The sequence below is a fragment of the Cynocephalus volans genome, chromosome 2 (assembly GCF_027409185.1).
Source record: "Cynocephalus volans isolate mCynVol1 chromosome 2, mCynVol1.pri, whole genome shotgun sequence".
In the NCBI taxonomy this organism is placed as follows: Eukaryota; Metazoa; Chordata; class Mammalia; order Dermoptera; family Cynocephalidae; genus Cynocephalus; species Cynocephalus volans.
Genome location: NC_084461.1, coordinates 1,316,824 through 1,325,795, shown reverse-complemented (window position 1 = coordinate 1,325,795; position 8,972 = coordinate 1,316,824).

The following is an 8,972-nucleotide window of genomic DNA, read 5'->3' as shown; positions in this document are numbered from 1 at the left end:
AGAATGCCCCACACAGAGGCGGGCAGGTGAGAGGAGCCCTCGGCCATGACGAGGAAGAGGGGCCGGGAAGGTGGACGGTTTGCTAGGACGCTGTGTTCTCTTCCCCTGAAGTCCAGGGGAGAAAGGCCTTGGAGGAGAGGTCGGCGGGGGAAATGCCGTGACAGCCCAGATGACGATGAACCGGAGGTGACTGCGTGAACTCCCGGCCACGGTGCGCTCAGGAGGACGGGACACAGAGGACTCTGCCTGGCAGCCTCTGCTCTGACAAAAGGTGTCCCGGTGGTCATCGCTCCTGAGCTCACACCGGAGAGCGCTGTGTTCTCCTGAGCCTCATGTGACAACTCAGCAGTCTCCAGACACTTATGCCAGAGAAAAGTCCTGTGCTCACCTAGACAGACATGGAGTGACGTGCTGCAGGCTGACGTGCTATTGAGACGGCAGGGACAACGGGCGTCACTGGAGCAGCGTGGGAACATCAGATAGAACCTGACATCGGCAGCAAAGACGTTTTAATGCAATAAGGTCCTTCCCTCTACTAAGTCCAGGAAGAAGGAGGAGGCTTCTGAAAGTAATTCCAAACACTCTAAAATAGCTCTTTGGTATTCTATTAGCCAAGACACGTCCGGGCACTCAAACCCGAAGGCAAATCTGGTTCAAGTGTGCTGATTTGTGTGCTCCGCACGCAGAACCGCAAGCGTGGAGCCCGTCCAGGAGAGCGCACGAAGTCCTAAGCGATTCAAGTCTTATTTATTTTAAGGAGCCGCATAGTGTAAATTCCCGAGTGTATGAAAACAATCTTTTCTTGGGTTTTCTAGATTTGTGTACCTGCAATTGAGCCAAGTACAGAGAGTGACTTTCTGTGCACTCAAAAGACTGCTGGGTGCCATCCTCATATGCGTCAGAATTGTCACTTTCCATGGCTGACACGTATTTCCACATGTTGAAGTTCCAAAATGGGTCATGTTTTCTTTCTTTTCTCTGAGTGTGCCAGCACTAGGTGGAATGAAAAAGCAGGATGGGGTGGGTGACGCGGCGGCTCAGTTCTGTTTTTCCTTGGAAGCAGGGTGCTCTTCTGCTCATGCTGGGCGTCGTCTCCCGGAGCTGTAGAGTGACCTTGGGGAGTGTGCAGCCATGGCAGCCCCGGTCCCCACCATCACCCGCAACATCACAGCCCAGGAACCTCCCTCCTCGGTGCATCTGGAGATTCCACGGGCCGCGAGTGGCCGGGGCCTGCCAGGAGCTCACCTCTGCTTCCTCGGGGCATTGCTCCCGCCATCAGCATGACAGAATCGCGAAGGGGCAGGAACAGGCCCTGGGCATCGTCGCCCCAAACTCTCCTAAACCCTCAATGTGGCAGAAGAGGAACAAGATCCAAAGAATCTGCAGCAAACAGTTTGGGCCTTTTATGGCTAAATTTGTACAGAACACTTTGATAAAGAGATTACCAGGCAAAAGTAGCAAGGATGGTGGGGAACTCGTCGTAGACATGGGCCCAGGCATAAGTGGGGCTGCCACACTGAACAAGAACCTGCTAGGACGATCACGGGGAGACACCTTGTTTCTCAGTCGCCGTTCACAGAGCTGGGCGTCTGCCACGCTGCTTTCTGGGTGCGGGCGTTCAGCTCAGCTTCTCGTCAGAACGATCAGAGAGCTGTTCCCACCAAAGCGGTGACAGCTGGCACGGCTGGAGGGAAGCCTGAGCACGGCCCTCAATGGTGCAGGGGAGTGGACAGCAAGAGGGGCCGCTGGGAGCTGATGAGGAACATAATTTATCTTTAACACCTATTCATGGGTTTCGCCTACACACTTCAAGGTTAGATGCTATCGTGGGTTGGATAGTGTCCCAGAAAAGACATGTCCAAGTCCTGACCCCTGGTACCTGTGAATGGGACCTCATTTGGAAACAGGGTGTTTGCAGATGTAACTAAGGTAAGGATCTTGGGATGACACCCTCCTGGATGCGTGGTAAGCCTTAAATGCAGTGACTGGTGTCCTTATAGAGAAAGAAGAAAGCAGCTATAGACGCAGACAAGAGAAAGAGGCCTGTGACCGCGGAGACAGAGATGGAGCGATGCCTCTACAGGCCGAGGAATGCCCAGGGCTGAGAGGGAAGCCTGGAACGAACCAGCCCAGCTGGCACCTGGATGGCGGGCCTGTGGCCTCCGGATTGTGAGACAGCCAGTGCCTGCTGTTCTAAGCCACCCACTTTGTGGCAATCTGTACGAAAGGCGTACACCGGCCAGTGCACAATTCTGTTGTTAGTTAATCCAAATGCCAGCGAAAACCCCTCCCACGAGTCCAGACTGCTGAATCGCAAACCTCTGCGGCTGACTCAGCGGCAGACGCCAGAGCCGCACCCCGTGGACACGCCCGTCCTCCACTCCGAGTCAGAGGGGACAGTAGCGTCACAGGCTTCAGTAAGTCAGCTTTTTCTTTCCTCTTTGCCGCCTTGTCTGTTTTTTAAGTCCACCGTTACAATTGCCCCGCAGTGAACGTTCAGGAGGGAGCCCCTGCGCTGGGACGGGCACTGGGTTTTGAGGCATAACCTGGTTTCTGACCTCTGTGCTGCTCCTGCCTGCTCCGATGCTCCAGGCTACTTGCACAACCTGCAGAAATTGCGATTCCTCTGCTGAGAGATGGGCTCACAGCTCTGCGTGGAGTCTAGTGAACACTTAATAACATGGCTCTCCTGAAAGCACCCAGGCCACCATCGATGCGAGAACACTGATCCTGCACGCACAGGGCCAAGGGGACCAGATGCACCTCATTCCCATTATCTTACCACAAAGTCAAGGTCTCAGCTCATTTGCAGTCTTTCCAGAGATGAGAAAAAGCCTAAATGGTAGGCGACTACCTGGTGTTTCCCTGTTCGGTAATTTATTGCAGTGTGAATTTTTAACTAAATTTGAATACTAATTTATCTTATATGAGAAATAACAAGAGAAGTTTACAGGGCTACAACTGATTCTATTTTTAAAAATTGGATAAATGCATAAGATATACGGGGAGAGAAGAGCACTAATCTGCCCTCAACTACAGGATCTCTGGGCTTCCCCTCTGCGTGCAGCCGTGTCAGCTGCTAGCTTGCAGACCAGGCCACAGGGATTCATTTTAATTTTAATAACCTGAGTATCCTTGAGAATGAACAGAAGCCGGCAAATTATGGAAGGAGGCAGAACTTGGAAGAAGAAACCCACAGCCTAGCTTTCTCATTTTGCAGCTTTGAGCCCGAGATTAGTACCACAGGGAGTGGCTAAAACTACGATAGAACATCCAGTCGTTCTGCTTAAAAAGCAGAGGATGGAGTGTGGGGCAGCCACAGGCATAAGGAAGTAAGGGGGAAGCCCAGAAAGAGGGGAGTCTGTAGGGGGAACCCCGAATTTTACACATAAGCCCTGTCCAAGTCACTGGGTAACACCAGAGCCCGCAGGTGTGGGGTGACCCAAGGCTGCTCAGCTGAGGAGGGAAGAACTGACCCAAAATTCAGGCTTCCATCCAGGAGACAGTTCACGTTTGAGTCAGACCAAGGTACATCCCTGCAGGGAAATCACCAGCACTCACTGGGAGAATGAACATGAAAAACAGAGAGGCGCGACCCCGTCTCCACAGGAACAACAACCCGCTGAGAAAAGTTGAGAGCAGCCAGGTGTGCACATCAGCAGATCAGGGCTTCGAGGCAGCCTTTCCACTGTGCTTGCAGCAAAGGAAAACATGCCCACAATGAATGAAAAGGTGAAAAATACGAGCAGGGAAAAAACTTAAAAGTGAAAAACGCAATATCTGAAAATAAAAACGTACTGGGTTGACTTAGCAGAATGGCAATGACAGAGAAATGAAAACTGAAGACAGATTATTAGAAATTGTCCAATATGGAAAAAAAGAGAGAGAGAAAAGTTGGGAAAAAATAAACAGAACCTTAAGGACCTGTGGCACAATATCCAAAGGTTTAACATGTGTGTAATGAAAGCTACAGAAAAAAAGAAAAGAAAGAAAATATAGCAGAAAAAATACATGAACACATAGTAGTAGATAACTCCTCAAATTTGGTGAAAGTTACACATTTTCAAATTCAAAAACTCAGAAACTACATAAGCAGGACACACTCTCAGAAAACCACAGTTATGAAAATTAAAGTCACACTGCCAAAGACCAAAGATAAAGAAAAAAGAGCCAGAGGAAAACAGCATGGCATGTGCACAGAAATAGTGACTTCAGTCACCGCTGTTTCTCTTCAGAACTTGTGGATGCTGAACTTGCATTACAACAACACTCTTCAAGGTTCAAGTGCTGAAAACAACTGTTGGCCTAGAATTTTAAAACCATCAAAATATCCTTCAAAAATGAAGGCAAAGCAAAGATAGTTTTAGAAAAATAGAAGAAAACTAAGATAATTCATTTGCAGCAGACATGCACTACAAGAAATGTTACAGAAAACCCGTTAGGATAATTTTACCTTATCAAAACAGGGAACTTCAGAAAAGAATGGAGCCTTCAGAAAAAGTAAATAAGGTGATTACTGACTTACTATTGATTTCTTTAAAACATATAGGGCCGTTAAAAACAAAAATTATTACATTCTTTTGTAGGATAAATAATAAATGCAGATGTAGTACACGTGAAAACACAATAAGTTTGAAGATTTGAGCCACGCAAAATATGTTCTCTGACCACAATGGAATTAAATGAGCAATCAGGAACATACACCTGGAAAATTTCCAAATATCTGTAAACTAAAAAACACTCACCTAAGCAACCCATGGGTCAAACAATAGGTCAAAGTTGACATTAGGAGGTATTTTGAACCAAACAAAAATAAAAACACAACATATTACCATGTGTGGGATGCAGTTAAACTACAACTCACAGGAAAAATTATAGCACTAAACACCAATATTATAAAAAGAAGAAAGTTCTCAAATAAATGACCTCAGCTCCATCTTAATAAACTAGAGGAAGAGCAAATTAAACCCAAAGTGATCAGAAGGAAGGAAATCATAAAAATCAGAGAAGAGATGAGTGAAATAGCAAGCAGAGAAATAATAGAGAAAATCAGTGAAACCAACGCCACTTCTTTGAGATCAACAAAATTGGAAAACCTCTAACCTGATGATCAGGGGAAAACATCAGGAATTTTTGCGAGTGGTAACATCAACACATATTCTAAAAATATCCTTTTAAATTAATAACACGAATTATGACAAGCTTTGTGCCAATACATTTGACAACTTACAGGCAATGGACAAATTCCTGGAAAGAAACACTAAAGCTCACTCATGAATTGATAACCTGAATAGCCTTATATGTATTACAGAATTGAATTTTAAGTTAAAATATTTCTACAAAGAAAACTGCATGCCTAGATGGCTTCACTGGGAAATTCTAACTAACATTTAAACCAGAAATACCAATTCTACACAAACTCTCCAAGAAATTAAAAATGAAGGAAGTCTCCCCAGCTCATTCCATGAAACAAACATTACTCTAATGCCAAAGCAAGATACCAACCTTTTTTTTAGAAAATATAATTTTATTAATATTATTTTTTACATCCTAGGATATTGCGGAGCAGTTGGGAGGGAGGGGGAAGGAAATGGGATGGGAAGGAGGAGGAAGCAGGTGGGGCGGGATTGAGGGTGGTGGCACCCCTCTCATTCCCACAGGGGAGACCAGGGGGCTTCCAGCAGTCATTGACAGGCTGGGGGCTTCTTGGTCATTGACAGGCTGGGTGCAGATGTCAGGGGGTGTGGCAAAAGCCCTCACCCCCCACCACCACTTCTGCTCAGGAACCCAGGGCCCTTCTTGCTGAGGTTTGGTGGTTGTCACTGGGCTGGCTGCACCTGTCGGTGATATGGCCATGGCCCCCCACCGCCCTGGCTCAGGAGAGCCCAGGGTGCTTCCTGTGGTGGCTCACTGGTCACCACTGGGCTGACTGCACATGTTGGGGGGCAGGCCTGGCCAAGGCCTGAGGTCCCCCACCGCCCTGGCTCAGGAAAGCCCAGGGCACTTCCTGCAGCAACTCAATGGTCACTGCTGGGCTGGTTGTGGGTGTCTGGGGGGGGCATGGCTGAGCCTTTGGCCCCCCCACCGCCCTGGTTCAGGAGAGTCCAGGGCACTTCCTGCGGCAGCTCGGTGGTTGCCGCTGGGCTGGCTGTGGGTGTCAGGTGTGACCAAGGCCTTAGAACCCCACTGCCCAGGAGAGCCTGGGGTGCTTCTTTCAGCTCTTCAGTGGTTTCTGCTGGGCTGGCTGCAGGTATCTGGGGGACATGGCCAAGGCCCAAGGCACCCCACTTCCCTGGCTCAGGAGAGCCCGGGGCACTTCCTGCAGTGGCTCAGTGGTCACTACTGGGCTGGTTGCATGTGTCAGGGGGTGGGGTGTAGCCAAGGCCCTTGTCCCCCACCCTCGGGACTGGTTGCAGGTGTTGGGGGGCATTGCTGAAGCCCCCAGACCTTCTCCATTTCTGGCTTGGTAGCCCAGGGGACTTCCAGTACTTTTAGGTGTTATAGGTGTTCTTTGGTGAAATGAGACCTTTGCTAGTTAATATCAAACTTTATTTCTGGCTATGGGTACTTTGATTTTTCTTCCAGTTCTTTGTTGGATTATTTGCTGTTCCCACCACTTAAATTCTCCACTGGAACTAATTTGTTGTCCTTTGCTTACTTCTAAAATGGGGGAACTTCCTGTGGGAACCAGTACTTGAGCTGTGTGGTTTAGCTAAATTGCTGTTTTCCTGCTGATTTCGTAGGGATGGCTTTTTGTGCAGCTCAGGTTTTAATGGCTGACTTTATAGGTACTTTCGGCTCTCAAGAGATCCAGTGCACCTGGGTTGTGCTGAAACTCTGGTCTAGGCCCTAGTCTTCTCAGAAAACTGCACCCCATGCGATTCTATATTCCTGACCAGTCTCCTCTGAGTGGTCCTGTGCTGATTGGGAGGCAGATCAGCTGTCCTTGCTGTGCCCCAGTGTTCCCCAAGTGGACCCGTCTCCCCCACTGCCTGTGCTGCAAACACTTCCCATGCGACAAGCCGTGCGCTGGTCCCTTGCAATGACTCACTGGCCTCTGAGTGGCTCCCTTTTTTCAGTTGTTGTGGCCCCTCACTCCTATGTGGGTTCATGGGAACCCTATTAGTGGTCTCACTGGCCTGGGGGCCACCAAGGCCCTCTTCTCCCCTGCCACCTCCAAGCAACTTCATCTGAAGGGCACAGCTGTGGCTTTTGCCAGCTCCTGCTCCAAGCACTCAGCAGCTCCAGTCTGGAAGCATCCAGGGCTCAAAATGGTCAGAGTGTTTTTTTCTTTCTCTCATCGTGGCTTCTCCTGCCTTCATGCACTCTGTAGGTCTCTCTTCCTCTTCCCCTGAGCTCTAGTGGCCCCATCTTGGCTGTCATTGTTTTTTTATAGTTGTAAATTGGTTGATCTGTGGAAGAGAGTCAATACAAACATTCTAAGAAGAGAAACTACCGAGCAATGTCCCTCAATGTTATAGATACAAATATTCTCAGGAAAATATTTGCAAATAGATTCCAACATGTGAAAAAGGATAAGACATCATGCCCGAGTGGGAAGGATGAGGGCATTCATTCTCACCACGTCCACTGAAAACACTACTAGAGATTCTAGCCAATAGAATCACACAAGAAAAAGAAGTGAAAGGCATCCAGATTAGAAAGGAAGAAGTTAAACTGCTTTTATCTGCAGACAACACGATTTTCTATCTAGAAAATTTTAAAAACAATGAGAAAGTGACTAGAACACACAAGTGAATCTAGTACAGTTTTAGAACACAAAGTCAATATACAGAAATAAATTATACTTCTAAATACTGGTGATAAACAGTCAAAAAAATTTTTTAAGTATTATTTACAATAAGACAAAAATATTAAATACTTGGTGATGAATCGGACAAAAGGTGTGCAAGATTTGTACACTAAAAACTACAAAACGTTGCTGAAATTGAAGAAAACCTAGACAAACTAAGAGATTGCCATGTCAACAAATCAAAAGACTGAGTATTGTTAAGATTCTATTTCTCTTAAAATTTGTGTGTACAGTCGATATAATTCCAATCAAAATTACAGGATTTTCCTGTGGAAATTGACAAAGTGATTCTAGGATGCATACAGAAGTGGAAAGGATCTAAAATAGCTGAAACAACTTTCCAAAAGAAAAACTAAGCCTGAGGACTAACACAATCTGATCTCAAGACATATTACAAAGCTGTAATCATCAAGATGGTGTGGAATTTGCATCAGAATGGATAAGTAGATCAATGGGACAGAATAGACAGTTGAGAAATAGAAGCACACATCTGTGGTCAACCAATTTTTCATCAAGGTGCAAAGGCAATTCTGTGAAGAAAGGATAGTGTTTACAACAAATACTGTGAAGCAATTGTCTATCCATATGCAAAAATAAAAAATAAAAGACCTTATATTTACACCTCATATCATACAAAAATTAGCTTATAATGCATTATCAACTTAAATGTAAAATATAAACTATAAAACTTCTTGAGGAAATCATAGGAGAAAATATTTGTGATCTCAGGTTAAACAAAGATTATTTTAAGATACAACACCAAAAGCATTATTCATTTCTAAAAAGATAAATTGAACTTCATAAAATTAAAAACTACTTTTCTTTGAAAAATACTCTGAGAGTGAGAAAGCAGCCACAGATGGTAGAAAGCAATTGCAAATCACATGCACTATAGAGAAATTACATGCAGAATACATAAAAACTCTCTAGACCTATTAATAATAAAACAAACAATAAAAAGTTTTAATGATCAAAATGTTTAGACAGATCATTGAAGATTTATGAATGGCAAATGAGCACATGCAAAGATGCTCTATATCACTACCGTTAGGGAATGCAAATTAAAGTCATCATGCAATGCCACTACATATAAATTAAAATGTCTGAAACTTAAAAACCTAACCACACCAAGTGTTGGAAAGGGTATGAAAAATTGAAA